General features: G+C 46.1%; 1 protein-coding gene across 8 annotated transcripts in view; it reads right to left on the bottom strand.

The window, feature by feature from the left end:
• The window catches only part of ARHGAP24 (Rho GTPase activating protein 24), a 236912-nt gene that overhangs the window by 111006 nt on the left and 113753 nt on the right, over window positions 1–12153 (bottom strand). Inside the window, exon 2 of one of the 8 annotated variants that reach the window (XM_080591968.1) lies at window positions 1–12153. This exon is cut by the window's left edge and continues 25963 nt beyond it. The exons of the other annotated variants lie outside the window; for them this stretch is intronic. The gene's annotated coding sequence lies outside the window, so the exon portion shown is untranslated. 8 annotated transcript variants of the gene reach the window in all.

Genomic DNA, 12153 nt, shown 5'->3' with positions numbered 1-12153 from the left:
AGGATGGTAACCAATTACAGTGATGGTTTTAAGGTAAAATTCACATACCTCAATAATGTTGCATTTGTCTCAGTTCTGCCTACAGCCCAAGAAATGTAACACACCTCAAACAACACGTTACACATGACTGCCCCACTCTCAGACTCTGCAGCCCAGGCGCTTTACCCAGGGCTGACACGGTCTGAGGGGGTGCCACATACCACCCAGCTCTCCTCATTACTGACGTGCATCTCCACAGGACACATTATACATTTCCACACTGCAATTTAATCTGTTGAGTTATGGTGTCATCAGTCAGACATTATTTAATTACTATGGAATAAAAGCCTTATTAAAACTCTCCCCAGCCTTTGTCAGAGCAAGGCAACTTATGAACACAACTGGATCTTCAGGGCATTTGCAAGGGAGTATTCCCCATCTATTTATTTTAAATAACGTGTTGATATGTAATTGATGCTGTCAAAACAGAAAAGGAATTAAAAGAGCTGATGCATCAAAAAAAAAAGCTGCAGATCTAACAGTACTTAATGGTACTCTGAGGACATTAAACCTACGTTATCCCAGCAGTGGTGTTGACACGCTCTGCCAAACCTATTTGAAGTGTGGTTTTATCACGGAGGTACGTAGGAGTCCCATGAGATCAAAAGCCCTGTCAAGTGGATAATGAATTTCACATTTTTCTTCTCCCACCATCTGCATGCATGGACAAAGCTGTACCCAAAACACAGTAAATCAACATACACACATACACATACTACAGCACCTTCTGTACAAGATCCCACTTCTCAGACAAACAACATGGCTTGAAAAGGACTGGCATGTAAAAAGCCTTTGGGGATTCTTTAAATAGGTTTTCTTGCACTGATGTCTAACTCGCCTTTGACAAGGATTTTAAAGGAGAACCCCAAATCTGCATTCAGAGCGAACAGAGGAATTACAGCATTTTACATAAATGCTGGTTCAGTATCAGAAAAGAAATCTACGATGATTAACATGGAACCACAATAAGTGGATCTGCACTCATTTGTGCAAAACATGGATCCATAACAAGTGCCACTTGGCACACGCAGAAAGAACAAACCTCTGGGGAAAGCCACGCTCGTCCCTCGTCCCGGCTCCTGCTGCTGTGACAACTTCCCCTGGCAGCACCCTGGCCTCTCTGACCGCCCGTGCTGCTTTCCTCTCACTCAGAAGAATTGCTGCTGAGTGCTACCACCATGCCTGGGGCACGGCTTTCTGTACTCCCACTTCACTTTTAATTAAAGTAGAACTATAGAAGGCACACTTGGATGCCTGCTTTTGTTCATGAGGTAGCACAAACATAAAAAAGAGATGTTTGCAGCTCAGCCATCATAGGAAACACACTGCATTGGTCGGTAATCCCTTTCTCGTATCACGGTGGAGATGAACATCTGGGTTCTTTATTATTCAAGCTGCACTCACTCTGTATAATACTTCACAGTTACAAAACACAAGAAAATTATGCATATATTTCCAGGAAAGCAGAAGTAAACCTACCTGAAGTGTGCCAAAATATCTACCTATTCCCCTCCCCTTCCCTTCTACAGCAAGCTCAGCAGTGGAAGAGGGGGAGACAGGGAGGAGAGCCTCACATTAACTAACGTTTGCAGCTAACCAACACCTGTGATGCATCTGGCAGAACGTATCATTCAGAGAAATGGACGTCCAACAAACAGAGTAGGAAAACATTTTGGAACAGCTAAAAATGGCCTTGGTTTCAAATATCGATCACTGCCAAAGCCATGACCTCTCTGGAGCCATCATCCAAAACAGAACAGATGGAAGCTAAGTGTGCTTTTATCCATCACGGGCCCATAATAAATCGCAGGCTGCTCATCCTGCTGGGGTTATCCTTCACCATTTTGCAAGCACTCCTCTGCAGCACTGCAAAAAGGCATTTATACCATGGTGGTTCTTTTGCTGTTTAGCACAGCTCGACTCGACTTTCCATTGATAAGGAAATGAGAAGGGTACAGCCCAAATTATTTCATTTCCTCCAGAGCAAACACTTGTTTCACATGTCTTTTTGGTAGCCCAGCATTTCTTTCCACTATTCATTCTCCTCAGCTCCAGCCACTCTTGTCTCTCAGACCCTGAGTTTTGGGTTTGTCTTGCCTGCAGCACAAAGCACTGTGTCCCCCCCCCCCCCCCATCATTTTATTCACGTAGCTGAGCAAAGCTCTACCTGATGGCTTCGGCACTTTGCCCAAGCTTTTTGCTGAGGACCTTGCTCCTCTCTTCTGCCCCCAGGAAGCAAGGTGACATTAGAGATGACAGTGACCTGCATGCAGCACAAAGCGCAAGGCCCAGGGCTCGTAAGGCCCAGGGCTGCAGTGCTCTGTCCTGGAGGAAACCATCCCCGGTTCAGCTCATCTTGTCCAAGTCCAGCAAGGCCTCCACGGAGCCAGCTCTTCCTCATCAGGCTGCACAAACCTCTTGTTATTACCCTTGAACATTTCCAGAAGCGCTACTGGTGTCGCTGTCCTTGACAGGCCCACTACTCCACCACGGTCTGGGAGCCCCTGGACAGCCCCCCAGGCGAGTAGGATGCACTCACTCCCGGCCAAGCATGTCGCTTCTCAGCAACACCCCGCGGTGCCCGAGGCTCCCCGTCCCTCTTACGCAGTGCCCACGCTGCTGCCGTGTCGTGGCCACGGCGCCCCTTCCCGGGGGCAGCACCCGCGGGCTCGGTGCCAGCTCCTCCCGCCAAAGTCAAGGACAATAATGTGCTCTGTGCTCAGACCAAGCTATGCCAAGTGGTAGCAGATGGCGTCTTCCTCACAGGCCCCGCCGCAGTTGGCACACTGCAAAGATCAGCCTTCCCCGGGTGCTTTCCTTCTCCCTCCTCCCCGCTGGCACACAGCAGGCTGGCTGACGAGGCTGTCACATTTTCCCTAATTGCCCCTGAAAGGAGCCCTTTACAGAGCGGATCTTCTTGGGGTCCTGCCTCGAGAGCAGCCCTCACCTCCTCCCACTGGAAAGCCTGCTCAGTCTGAAGCAGAAGTCGACTTAACACCATCCAGCGCTGCTCCTTGACGCTATTCCTGCACTAATCATCACGTCAGGCTTCATTAAGACCTGACAGTTGACCTTGGGCTTACCATTTGAAGCTCTCTCTTCACAGGCGTGCATCAATCACATGCTCCTCCTCAGAATTTCTGCCAGAAAACAAAAGCTAACCACTCACTTAACATCATGCTGATCTGAAATACAGCACGGAAGACGACGATCTGGCCACCAGTTGTACCCACTAGCTTTATAAAAGACACACAATGTGACCAGCAGAGATGTACATCTCCAGAGGTAGCAGCTCAAGCTGGGCCTGCAGAGGACAGACAATGCAGCATCCTGTGCAGAGCCGTTCCTGTCCCAGAGAAAGGTTCCCCTTTGCTGTCAGAGGGCATGTGTCAGGCTAGCCCGGCTTTCACCACCCTGCACAGCAAATCAACACCAAGTACCAGTACATGAATAAACTCAAACTGGCAGCTGCGAGGTGGAAATTCTGCTCTTCAGCCTTAGATCTGACAGCTGGACTCAATAAACTAAGACTAGCAAGGGCCTTGCACTCACCACGGGCTTCAAATTTTGTTACACTTCTCTAACGCACGGCTGAAAGGCAAGAAAGAAGCGACTTTATTTAAATAAGAATCAGGGTTCCCCAAGCACCAGCAGTGGGACAGAGGGAAGACAAAAACAGCCTGCAGAAGGACTGGATGAAGACCAGAAGACCTCCGAGCCTCTTACAGCCACAGGACGGAGGATGAGATCAGGCAGCAACATCCAAGCACATGAGAAAACATGAAACAAACTTGCTTTAAGATCAGGAAACTTCAGGAAAACAAGCCCATTTCTGCTCAGATATGCTAGGTGCTAGGCATTACCATTTTGAGGATGCAGACCCTCCTATTTTGCCTCTCCTGCCTCCGATTTTTCCTAGCACCACCTTTCCTTTCCACTTCATACCATTTTTTGGAAACATTAAGTCTCAAGCTGTATCTTCTGCGTGCTGCTGACATGAAACAAGGTAAACGTGAAAGCCCTGCACAGGGTGTTCAACACAGAAGTGTCTATCACTTCACTGGAGTTTTTGCTGCCACCACTAGAGGGACATGAATGAACCATTAAAAAAAACAACAACAACAACAACAAAAACTAACTGAAGCTAGTAGCTGTTCAGCCTACTATTGGCGTTATGGAGATACAAGTAATGGTATTTCTTCTGAGACATAAGGTTTGCCTTGACACACCTGGAAAGCCCAGAAGTATCACAACACGTGATTTTCTACTGGGAAACACAAAGGTGTGTCCACGGCACATAGTTAATGATCACAACACAGAGATTTCTGAATCTCTGCTGTACCTTCACAACTCATTCAAACCACAGAGCTGGGGCCTAATTTACCTTCAGCCCCACACAGTACTACCAAGAGCCATTTCTGGTCAAACTCAAGTGCCAGCTACAGTGCTGAGGTGCTGAAATTCATCCCTGCTGTGCCTTTTAAAATGGAGTAGGAATAAGCAGTGTCCTCAAGCACAACTTCTGTGATATGAGCTACACCTTCCCCCCTAAGAGCAAATCCCATACCCAGGTATACTGATGGTGGAAGATGTGTACCACAAACCTGGCTTGTAAGTTTGTTCTATGCTACATGGCTTTTGGAGGTGTCCCAAACTCTTCTAAGTAGCAGACAACATGCAGAGTGACACCGGTGGGTCACACAGAGAAAGAAGCGTGTCAAAATGATCAGCACGGCTAACCTCACCTATGAAACAAGTGCATCAGATCATGTGCATCAGATGTTGAGCAGGGCCAAGTATAAGCAGTCTGCTTCTGAAGTAGAAGCAGCAATTGAAAATCATTTTTTTAACCTCAATTTCATATCCCACATTTCACTCAAGGCATAGCGATGCAAACAATCTGCACACGTGCAGAGCAGTCATGCAGCATTCTGCCACGTGAAATTAATGCCATTGAGAACAGATGATTGAAAATAAAGTGACATTGCTTTGCAGGAAGGTCAATGAAAGCTACATGTGTTCAGGAGTTTCCACGAGCACTTCATCCACCACCCGCTCTCAAAAAAAGACCTTGGCAAGGCAATGGCGTTCAGAAAGCAGGCAGTAGTACTGCTACTGTTGTAAATATACACACTTTCAACCTATACTCTGTACTCATTCACAAAGATAAAATAAAGGGTTCATGATAGCAGGCTTCATTTACTCAGATTTCTGATGGCTCATGTTTCAGAGGCTTCAGTTACACAGCCAAGCCATATGAGTGCAGGTAACGTGCCTATTCTGCACGTACTGCATGCTTCACAGAAGACATTTAGATAAGGGTTCTAAATATCTCTCACATCTAGATTTAGTTCCTATGGTTTTAAAAGCAGGTGAACTAAACTACCCTGATTTCTACCAGGTTAATTTTAAGGCTGACCACGAAATCTATGAATTAATTTTTCTATATTTCAGTAGAGATTGGTAATTAAATCATATATTTCAGGCTTTTCTATGTTAGATAGAAGTGCTGGAGTTCTACCAGAAAAAGGGATTACATCTTCCAAATGCAAAAAGGTGGAACATCTCCCCTTGTGGGATAGCCAGGACCTTTTTTTTTTTTTTTTTGTAATTCTTCAGTAGCCCTAGACTGAGTAACCCCAATATTATTCTTCAAACAGATGTGATATCATGCGAGGATCTTCCATATGAAGGAGATGGAGTGAAACTACTCACATGATGCAGCAAAAATGTGTCACACTCCTTGCCTTTTGTCTCCTCCTAACCTCCCAGCATAAATGACACAAACTTTACTTTTACCATTAGTTCAGGTTTACATTTCCAGAACATCATTAACATGCAAGGATGTTACTTCTTGCAGGTATGCAGGTATCACCTCAAAGTCATGTGGACACAAGGGTACAAAGGAGTAGGGACTTGGTTCAATGTCACCAAGTCAGTCACTGCTGAACCTGGGACAAAAATCAGGTATTTTTCAGCTCAGTGCCTTCCCCCAGTGTTCCTCAGTAGTCATGACAACAAATGCAGGAAAAAACATAGCTAAAAAAGTTTATTTTATGCATTGACCTGTAGGGAACTGAGCTTGAAATTAGCAGATTTTATGATGGCAGTGCAGAAGCCAGATGGCACGACCTGCACCTCATTTCACAGAGCTGTAGGAACTGGGAAGGTTTGAGTTTTATTTCTCAGAAAACTATGGAGGAAGCAAACCTATTATGTGCATGTCAAGTATCTGAGCATCACAATGACTGCTGCTCAGGACAGAAAAGAGCACGCTCCCCCAGCGCCAACACCATCAGCCTTTAGCCAGCTCCCTTTCTCTGGCTCTCTGACTCTACGCATTTCCAAGGGTCGCTTAAAAAAGCGGGTTAGGTTTGTTACAGCTTCCTTTGCAGGCTGAGAGCAAGACAGAGCATGCCACCCCATCAGCACACAGCAAGGTGGCTGCCTACAAACCACATTTCTGAGATTCTGAGAAAGCACTGCACTAATAAGGCCAGCACTGCATTCAGGAGACCTTCAATGGGAAGAGAATAGTGCTCACAGCTGCGCTAGCGCAATACACCGCTATAGAGATTCCTCTGGACAGTAAGGCTGGTGCCCGTTTGATTAAACAGCCTGGCTGCTCCCTCCAGAAGATATCAGAGGCACAATTAGTTCAGCTGGCAGTATCAGCAATGCCCTTGGGGTCCTGTGCTCCTGACAACTAATGAAGAGGCACTGCTGGCTGTCAGAGCGTGCAGGGGGAGGCATTCATCTTCGCGGCAGCGCCAATTAAATCCACCAGGGTCATACCAGTAGGAGACAGGAATTCAGCGCAGGGAACAAGCCAAAGCCGACTGGTTTTATACACAGCCTTTGGGTTTTATATGCTACAGAGAAGGGAATCAATTGTTGGTTAGCCATGCTTAGGGTGAATGGAATACAGAGCATCTGCATGAGAGCACGTGTGGTGAGAGCATCTCAGTGCTAGTGGGTGTGCGCGCTATGGAAAGGCTTTTTTCATTTTTTCCCCCTCCTCAATGGGGTGAGAAACTGCTCTGTACACCAACACTTTTTTCTCCTGAGGCCCAAAGGAGGGAATTTATTCAGTGTACTGCATTCCTAACACTCTGCTAAGCCTCCAGAAAAACTACTTGCAGTACGCAGGGACATACCCCCACCTCGGACACGGAATTTACTCCTGAGAGAGGACATTATGCAGGGAGCTCTCACCCCTTATTCCTCTCAGGTTTAAGTCCTTATGGAAAGCAAACAGCTCTTCTTCCAAACATTGGGGTTCAAAACCTTCTAAAATGTTTCCATCCCTTAGATTTGAGATTTAATTTTGTCAGTCGTTGCAACGTGTCACCTAACCATCTGGCCTGTTTGGTACCTCTGTGTCAAGTCCAACCTTTGCAGTCCTGCAGAAATCCTGCTGTGCCATGACCTCGAGGACCATGAAGCACTGATAGCAGAAGAGAATGGCACTGAAACAGAGTCTGCAGAACGCATTTATGGGATACAGCAAGTCAAAGCAAGTGTAATTTTTAAGTGTCTTAAAAACAGCAGCACATCTTAAAAATAACAGCAGTAGGTCTGGAAGCAGCACTTAGCATCTGAAGATCTGCACTGTTCTTGCACACATTACAGAAGGAAACTGTATGGTGCTTCCAAAACACTGAGAGACCATGCATTGTAGCTCAACCAATTAAGACAATCCAGTTAATTAATAATCAGTATCCAAGCTGTTAAGGTATATGGGAGCAAAAAAAAAAAATTGTCTGTATAACCAAAAAAAGCATTCATATTTAAATCCTGTTTTGACTTTTTTTTCCTGCTAAAGGCACACAAGTGAACTGGGGAAATCCACACACTCCAGACCCCGATGGGCCCCTGATGGAAACCTCTACCCATCTCCAGGTGGCACGAATTCCCACCTTCTGCAGCCTTCCCGTTTCAGATGCTCAAGAACCCATAGTGAAATTCTCAGAGGGTTTATCTGCCAAGCACCGTGTATCAACAGGGAACGAGAGGGTTTTTAATAACTTACAACGCACTGGCAGCCGTTTATCTTCTGAAACCTCACGACACGCTGGCAGAGGCTCAAGGGCCTGTTTGGCAGCAGTGGAATCAGAGCGACATGTACAGACAGAAACCAGCTCCCTCCTGATCCCTGCCATCAGTGCGCAAGACCTACGGCATCTCAGCTGAATTAAAAATAAAATGGCTCTTCTAAAAGAGTGAAAGCCTTGTCCTTTGGAACCGGAAATAAATATAATTAGTTTTGAGGAAGGAAAGCCTGCTGCAGCAGTAGCAGCAAAATAATTTCTAACCCATCCTTTTACGTAAAGGACCCTAAAAAAACCAAAACTCAAACCCACTTCATGCTCCCTACCAGAACAGTCAGTCTGCAGGAAACTCCATTTGCCAGATGGTATGCAATTAAAAAAGAAGATGACAGAAAGAAAGAAAAAGGCCTGTGGACACCTCTTTTTTCTGACTAATAAAAAAATCATTTTAATGATTTCAAAGTCCTGGGAATTAATATTTCACTTCCTTACAGAGATTCTCTAATAAAGCCATGGGCTTTGGGGAAATGCTCTGTATTCCAAGACCTCACAAGTCCATACAGCCAACCTAGAAAACTGATGAAATACTGCTCACTGTTCTGGGAAAGCTGAGCACAGGAATCTCAAGCCAGAAGAGAGCAGCAAGCAGCTCTGACAGGCTGGGAGCAGCAGCAACTGAAGTCCTCCAAAATAATGTAAAACTACTCAGTAGGGCACTCTCCAAGATAGCATCTGGGAGGACTCTCCTAACACTGATCTGCAAAACCTACTCCTAAATTACCTGAAAATGATTCTTACGAGGGAAGCTGAGATGTAACAGCAGCCAAATGTTTGATCAGCATCAGAGACAAACACTGCTGGAGTGCCACAGTGAGTCCTGAGACAGGCTGGCGTGTGGCAGTCTGGAGAAACTGCTTTTGGTTAACACTCTGTCCAGATAAAGCATTCAGGAAAGTAGCTTAAATATTTTAAGCATGTCCTATTTAGACTTATATCCAGCGTTTCTTTCCTCTTGAAGCAGCTGAAACTGTGTCACTGGGGCAATCTGTTTGGCCTGATTTCACTTCGCACCACAGGAGGAAACAATGCTTTCACTGCCCATCGTCACACAGTAGCTGCTTTCTGAAAAGATGTTCGTGCAGAACCCGTGCGCAGGAACAGGAGCAGTGCAATTCTCCAGCAGCACTTTCCAGCCTCTTTTCCTGGCCACAGCTCTTGGGCCTGACAAACCAACCTGTGAGCACGTGGAGCGTACAGTGCTGAGGTACTTCCTGCTCTCTGCAGTCCCCACCATCCACGGCTCAAGAAAGGCCCCATGTTCTGGGGGTAGGGAGACAGCCCCGGAGCTGTACAGACACGAGATCAGCAGAACCACAGGTCCAGAGAGAAGCAGCAGCAGAGCCAAGCGACTTCCCTGCCATACTACAGCTCCTGCAGAACAGCCTGAGTAACCCTCGAGATCTAAGTACAACAATGATTTTCAGTCACAAAGGAAAATTTGAGGGGCATGCAAGTTGTTGCATCTTCAGAAACATTACCATGGCAGCATATAAACTGGAAGGATTTGTCACTGAAGTTGCTTTAATACAGATGACCGATTTTCTCATTTGTTCCCCATCAAGTGACCTGGTAACTCAGTTCTACCCAAGTAGCAATGAGTTCAGAGACACTGGTGCTGGACTGCGATACTTCGGGTTCTACAAAGTGCCTTTCTGAAGACAACGGGGACTTCTCATTTCCATCCCATCCAGTCACTATTTAACCCCTGCTCAGCAGCCACCACCACAACTGAAATGAAACATTCCCCTGAGCACGAGGGAGGCTGTTAATAACCCAAGTCATTAATCACCTGGTGGTCACACCGACTCCGGTGCAGAAAACGCCAGCACAGCGGAGCAGCCTGGCCCCACGCTGTACAAGATATGGTTTCATTCCTGTCGAGTATCTTCATCAGATCAGGGGGAAAAAAAAAATCAAGTGTTAAATAATGTCACGGCTTAAGGAATGAACAGAATGTTTTGAAAATGCAAATTCAAGCATCTGTATTTTAATTACAGCACCAACAAAACTAGAAGGCATTTGTCTCCACACATACATTTCTTTCATTCATCTTCACAGACGGCCATACAAAGAGAATTAGTTTCATAGTATAAACCAACTCCCACATGCATTCCCAAAATGATTTGCATGTATTTCCAATAAACAAACACACACACAGGCCACCCACTGATGTGATAGACAAAAAGAGGACTTGTCACTGCTGCCTTTGGGATTATAAAGCGCCATTCCAAGAAGAGCGTGAGCCTCAGTGCCATACATTTAACACGAGGTTCAGCTAGACTGACAAAAGAAAAATCCCAGCAAGTAGATCTTGTTGCTACGTAGCTGTTTTCTCACACAAAAGTTAAGAAATGCTGAAGAGAATGTTGGCTACAATATATTTTTCACAGTTATATCCATTAAACCACGTCCCATCGTTGCCATCTACCTCTACAACCAACGTTCACGTTGAGTCCCCACGAGCACCCTGGTGACAAGCAGCTCCCTTACGAAGCACTGACGGCACTGCCTTTAGCAGTAAGGGTGACACAACAGCAGGAGGAAAACTCACTTTGTGTCCGCTTAACATACAGCTGACAATGCTTCCATGGGCACTAGGATGCCTTCCTGATCAGTCCGTGTCTCAGTTTTATTTTGAGCTACTGAAGACTTAAATTTTTGTCACGACCCCATGGCACAGTATCTCCCCAGAACAACTGCTCCAGTGTCACTACAGCTGCAGAGTCATTACCAGAGGGCAAACAATAAGTATAGCACTCCTACCTTAAACACTTTCAAAACCTCATACTCGGAATGAAAAGCGAGCTAACAAACCCAGATAGGTAGGAACGCTATCTGATCTTCAGCACGTTGGGCACATAAGAGTTCAGGCCGGCAGGAAATGTCCTGAGAGCTGCTGGCACTCCGAAAACCAGCGAAGAGCAGTCAATTATGGGAAAGGAAGTAACACAGATGATGCCTGAGGCTTAACAGTGTCCCGGCACCTCAAGAACAGGAAAACACACGGTGTTTTCTGGAAGCTTTCTGCAACGTAGGCAACAAACAGGCATTCCAACTCAGTGGCAAGGCCTGGCCTCCAAATGTGCTCTGCACATGCCAGGGGAATCGGTGCTGCTTGGGGCAGCTTCACACACAGAATGAGCAAGCACTTCAGAAGGTGCTACAAGACGCACAGAAGGGCCTGCCTTCAAAGTATTTGGCTGTTGTAGCCATAACCCCATACTATTTCCTACTACCCTGTCATCAGCCAGATGCACAGCTGGCATTTCTTCGGCAGCACCTTCTAGCTGCAGCAGAAACAGAGACTGCTTCTCCCCTGGCAATGTCCTTCAGGAGGAGCGGGTGCAACAGCACCAAGCTCAGTGCCAGCCTGCTTCTGCTGCTCTGCTCTGGTCCCACAGGGCAGGCACTGTGCTTCAGCAATGCTGACAGCCTTGCTTCTCTCTCTCCTGCCTACAACCCCCAGAAGAAAGATAAGCTTCACCTATGAAATGACTGAGTGCAAATCCCATGTTGCCTGGAAATCGGTCCGAACGCATTCGGCACGTTCTGCAAAAGGAAGGCGCTTATTCAATGGAAACCAACTCTCAACACTTCTCAGTGGAATCAAGATTAGAGTTGACCCCAGGCTTGTAAAGTTAACAGGTTTACCTCGGTACTTTGAACAACACATAAGATAGAGAACACAGGGAAAAACTTAAAAATATGATCGATTCAAGCTGGGGTGAGCGTTAAGGAAACCTCAAAAACAGATACCACGCTCCTTTTCTTCACATACTTACCCCTTACAGAACACAGCTGTCATAGTCGGATTCCTTACTACGTACAAAACAAAAGGCACTCTGTGTTGAGCTGCGGCTGCGAATTCGACTTTGCTCTGCTCCTCCTTACCTGATGAGTGAGTGGCCTCCTTAACTTGGAAGTGTATTTCCTATTTCTTGCACTTCACAATATATCAAAATCTCCACATATTCGTCACGACAAGTTTTTAAGTTCACATCCA

This window comes from Anser brachyrhynchus (genome assembly GCF_964034855.1).
Source record: "Anser brachyrhynchus genome assembly, chromosome: 4".
In the NCBI taxonomy this organism is placed as follows: domain Eukaryota; kingdom Metazoa; phylum Chordata; class Aves; order Anseriformes; family Anatidae; genus Anser; species Anser brachyrhynchus.
This window is presented reverse-complemented; position numbering and strand designations above follow the sequence as displayed.